Genomic DNA, 5,820 nt, shown 5'->3' with positions numbered 1-5,820 from the left:
CCCACACTCCAGCTTTAAGCAAAAATCAGTACATTTCACTTCAGTTTATTGAGTTATCTACTCATATAAAGTATGAGGATGACATATATCTTCGTAAGTTAAGGGTGGAATTTTCTTTTTCATTACTCTGTCTTGCTCTACCCTTCACCTCACTGTGACCTTTCCTTCTACCTGCCGTCCTTCTCGTGTAGCTCTTTAATCTCACTAGTGTTCTCAGCCGACAAGGTGCCAAAAAGCCGCAGATTAAAATATTGTGCTACGTACTCTGTATCAGTTATATGTGAAAGTGAAGCAAATGGTGGTTTTTACAGTTTGAAAATGGAAATTAAGACCTTAATTTGGTAGTGATCTAACTGTTCATGTGTGTCTAGCCCAAACATCCCTGAGGTCAATTTAAAATCAGATGCACTTTTATGTAAAAATGAATGTCGTGGAGTTTTTGTTCTTTACCAAATTTAATTTTTTTTTTTTTTATACTTCAAATGTGAAATAGTTTAATTTTTATTTATATCCCCATGTCCATCCCAATTAGATTGTTATAAGCAAATATATATATATAAATATATGTATAAATATATTTTTTATATTTAGACGGTGTCAAATCTGAGGATACTTTTAGGACTTTGTGTCGTTAAAGGTGAATCATTGAAAGCAGCTGGTTTTGCAGACATTACACAATTGGGGTTTATAAATGAAAAATGGGTGGAAAACGAACTCTGGCTGCAGCTTAAAACAAAACCTTTCCACACATCCTTAGCTATACATTTAGACGACAGTATTACCTGAAAGGTTACGGAAACTTTGCATCATTGGCGACAAGGTCTCATGAATGAAACCTTTAGAGTATTTTTGTGTGATCTCAGTGTTACTATAAATGTAATTTAAGGGTGTGTGAGAGCCAAAGAGGAGCAGGGTCGGAGCCAGAGTTTGCCTTCCAAGCCAGACGACGACTTTGTTTACCCCAGGGTTCAGACGAGTCCAGTCCTGAAAGATGTTCTGGGCAAAGAGCTTACTGCTGCTTTTAACGCTACAGGCTAAAAGGCAGCTAAAATAAAATATGACAATAAAGAGATAAAGAACCCTGTGGTAAGCAAATGATTACAAACTAGTCGTTTAGAGATCTATATATGTAAATGTATGATTATGTATCTTGACAGGACTTGCAGTGCAAAGTCTTAATGTATCAAATTTATTTTACAACAAGAAAAGAATAGTAGGTTTAATGACAGTGTTTATATATTATATATATGTCATGCCCTTTCTCCAAAACAAATAAATTGTTTTAAAAAAATGTGTATTTTTTTTTTTGCTGTGGTGGAGGAATTATTCAGATATTGTGCAAAAGAGTTGGAGCTTGTTTTGAACCAATAACTAATGATTTTTTTCATTACAGATTAACCTGGATTAACCCGGATTAATTTCTCCATTAAACGGTTAATTGCTGGTTTGTAAAACTTTTGAAAATAGAAAGAAATAACAATCACAAGTTCTCATAGTCCAACATTAGACATCCGAATTGTCCAAGCAATAGTTAAAAAATCCCAATTGTTAAAAATAAATTAAAATTATTGAAAAAATAAAATTATTAAAGATACAGCAGGAAATCTTCACATTTGTAAAACTGGAACCACTAAATATTTGCATTGAAAATGACTTAAACTCAAAATTCTTATTATAATAATAACTTTATTTATATAGCAACTTTTAAAAACAGCGGTTTACAAAATGCTTGGACAGAGAGCAGTTAAACACAAAAGGAATGGCATTAAGGATAAAAACAATTACATTACAAGCACATTAAAAGAAAAAAGAAAAACAATAAGAGACAGCAGGAATAATCAAAAGACATTCTCAGATACACAAAATAAAAGGTAAAAGGAGTAAAAAAAAAAAAGTGAAGAAATAAAAAGGAGTAGTAAAATAGAAAGCATTACATAAATGCAGGTCTATAAAAATGCTTGTAGAAACTGTTTAATTGATAAGAAAACATGTTTTGTATGCAAAAAATTGTAAAGCATCTACAGCTGTCAGATAAATATAGTGACGTAAAAAGTACAATATCTTCCTGTGAAATGCTGTGGAGTAAAAATGGAAAGCAGCATTTAAAAAAATAAACTCAATTTAAAGACAAGTACCTTAAATGTGTAGTGGGTAACATTGCACTACTCTTTGTTAGTTTAGTTTGTTTACATGTGTAGGAGGACATTTTCAGCTTGTCCAGACTTGTTGAGTCCAGTAAATGAAAGAATGACCTCATTGTTGGCAGTGAGAAGTTACTTGATTGATGCACTGTTTTCTCTCTCTCTTTCATTTAGTCCCTTCTTCTATTTTTTCATCTCATGAAGGAAAACAGGAGGCAGACACAGGAAGCAGAGATTTCTGCAGCCGTGTCTGTCTGTGAGAGGGGAAAGCGGATTGTATCGAACAAAAGGGCCTTTTTCTTGAATTAGTGCGACACAGAGACATGTATTGCTTTTGACAGGTTTGGTTTTTATTGCCTTTATGAATTGATGCATTCTGGTTTGTCTTCTTTCTTTTCACAGAACACAAAAAAAGATTCAAGCCTGATAACATGGTGCAGAGGATTGTGATAGTTTCGGGGCACTTTTGTAGTATTATTCGGTCTAATTTATCAAATTTTTTCCCCTCATCCATGCAACTTTTGTCCTCATGTTTATAAAGTATCAAATATCACCCTATCAAAGTATCATATGACATCTTCTCGGGCCAACTCAATAACTCAATACCACAAATTTGGGATTTTGTCTAAATACTTGCAGACTAATCACATTATCAACTGTACTTCGTATATAAGTGCCAATAAGCAAATGTTAGCATGCTGAAGCTGACATTGTTTACAAGGTAAACATCTGCATGGTTGCATTATTTTGAGCATGTTAGCATTTGGCATCACTGTGCCTAATTACACCTGCACAGAGCAGCGAGCACAGCTGAAATTTGGGAGAGAATTCAGGTTCTCTGTTTCTCTTTTTGCTATTTAGACTGTGAAGATAATATTAGTTTATATGAAGAGACAGATGCTAAAAAGAGCAGACCAAGGCCTTTTGGGACTTCTCTCAAGTTTGTATTATTGTCGCCGTCTCATTAGTGGCATAGTTTAACGTTTAAAGGCGTGTGTATCAACATTCAACACGACTAATATTTTTTCAGTCTGAGTTAGTTTTGGGTGCTGTGCTTGTTGTGTGATTTGTTTGTGGTATGCAGACCAAGGCCTTGTGGGACTTCTCTCAAGTTTGTAATATTGTAGTTGTCTCATTAGTGGCATAGTTTAACGTTTAAAGACCATCAGTGTGTTAGTTTTTGGGTGCTGTGCTTGTTGTGTGATGTGTTTGTGGTATGCAGCACTGTCTGTGTGGTATATTTGGGCCCCCAGCATTCTTGCTGACAGGCAGACTGGAGCGTCAATCTGAACCAGCTCTCCTCTTTGTGGCTGCCCTCTGTTTGGACCCGGTGGTGCCGAGTCACAGAGCCTGCTTATCTGTCCCAGTTAAGCCCCCCGATTCTCACCACAGCTCGCTCTCGTGAGGCCTTGCTGGTTCAGTATAACAGCTGAGCATTTGACCGTGTTGTTTTTAACCCCGGCACGTCTCAGGGTTCAGAAATGAACCTGAGGGTCAGTGATTAATCAGTGATGTAAGCTGGTGCACACAGGTAGATTAAAATAAGATGCAGGTCCAGAGATGTGTCTAATGGTGTAATAATTTATTGTAATTAGTGGTGGAAAGTACATTTTTATGCTACTTTATACTTCTACTCTAATGAATTACAGACAGAAATACTGTTGGGTTTTTTTAACCCTCATGTTATGTTCGTTTCTCAGGAACAGCAATAATGTTCGTGGGTCAATTTGACTCGGAGCATATTTAATCATCCAAAAAAAAGGAACTAAACATCCCAATAAATATTGTTTATATTTCACCATTAACTCCATTACTAACCATCTCAGTCAATATTTAGTGCAATGGTGTTCTTTACCTCTCACAGATCATGGTTCAATGAGGATAATTCACTCATTTTCATAAAAAAAGCATGTTAACACTTTTTTTATGTACATTGGAAATACCTACATATAGAATACAATAGTTTGTACATGACAGTGATTTTTAAAATGTTTTATTTTAATGAATTTTTATTTTAGTTTTTTTCTTTTTATGAAAAAATACTGTTCACTATTTTTTTAGATAATTTTTTAAACTTTGAAATGGGTCAATTTGACGCGCAACATAACGGGAGGGTTAAACAACTTTTTCACAATTTTACATAGCATACTCAACTGATGCATTGCTATAGATTAAACTACCCAACAGAACAAAGCAGTTTACATGATATATTCATCTTGAGCAACTACAACATTAAAATGCTTCCTACATAATAATGCATCAGGAATATTAGTACAATTATACAATATTAAATACAATACAGAACTTGAAATGCTTTTACTTTTAATATCTAAAGTATATTCCTTTGCTGAGGGTACTAGTGTACTTCTTTTCAAGTGAAACTATTTTTCTGGCTCTAACCATTTCCTTCATCTCTTGACACAACTGCTTTCACTTCCTGTCCCCACATGTTATCCCACCTGTGTGATTAACCTGCCCCGCCCCGATTATTTTCGCTTCTTCCCAATCCCCTCCCGGCATTCTCTGTGTATTTAGTCTCTGTTTCGCCCTCATCTCTGTGCCAGTTCGTCTTGTCTGTTCACTGTAAGCTTTCCAGCCCGTTTCCTTGTGTTTCTGATTTTTTTTAGACTCTGTTAATACCTCATGTTTTTTGGTGCCTCTGCATGCCTTGTCACTGTAAAACGACTTTGTGAGACAAGTAAGGACTGTTCATCTTTTGCATTTGGGTTATTTCCTGTGTTGGCTCGAGTGACTTTCATGAGTAGAGCTTCAAGTGAGGATAGCTTCATAATGACATGATTTTGCAGGTTGTAAAATTTTCCCGTCTTCAAAGAACAGAGGGAATCATTTTGCTGGTGTGTCCGTCCCAGACATCTGTTTCTCAAAGACAAAAGCCTTTCCTTTGCTTTCTCTCCAACTGCTGATCAGTTAAAGACTTTTTGGCATCAAGTTTTTGTTTGTTTGTTTTTTCTGTCAGGGTATTCTTTAATCCGTTTCCATAGTTTGGTCTGTTTTTACTCCTCCAATATATCCAGTTACATGGGTTTTTTTTTGTGTGTGATCCGTTCCAGCCTCAGGCCTCACTGATAAGGACAAACACAGGTGGCTGAAATGAATCTTGTTAAATTAAAGCTAGGTAAGGCAACAAAAAAATATCTCTATCCCTAAAAGCTGCAGCTCATAAATAGCACTACAAGTAAGTGGGAAACATACACTGTATAAATAATGGACGTAGTGACAGTGACATCACCCATTGGTTTACGGACTGCCTGTTTGAGGCATCGAGTTCGTCGCCATGTTGTGTCTCCATCTTGTTTTGCGGAAACGGGGAGCAGACCATATTTGGACTGTGAAGGAGCGAGAGGGATCTGACCTCTCTACACCTCAACCTGACTGAGCAAAGTCACTGCTAATTCATGTTGCATGCATTAACTGGAGCATTAACTGGTATGTTCATTTTGGCTAGCAAAAAACAAAATATACGTTACTTACCTAAGAAAAATAAACAGCGATTCCTTGGAGTGTCTGTTAGTCCAACCAAACGCTGAAAAATTCATTTTTAATGAACAAAACATTTAAATAAACTGTCATTAAGTGAAAATACAGTGTGAAAGGGTCAAAGTTAAACCAAACCGGTGAATGTCCTTTTTTTTTAATTTTTCTGACAAGTGGATATGAT

Source organism: Centropristis striata, chromosome 13 (genome assembly GCF_030273125.1).
Source record: "Centropristis striata isolate RG_2023a ecotype Rhode Island chromosome 13, C.striata_1.0, whole genome shotgun sequence".
In the NCBI taxonomy this organism is placed as follows: Eukaryota; Metazoa; Chordata; class Actinopteri; order Perciformes; family Serranidae; genus Centropristis; species Centropristis striata.
The sequence above is the reverse complement of the archived record's forward strand: the minus strand, read 5'-3'. Positions refer to the sequence as shown.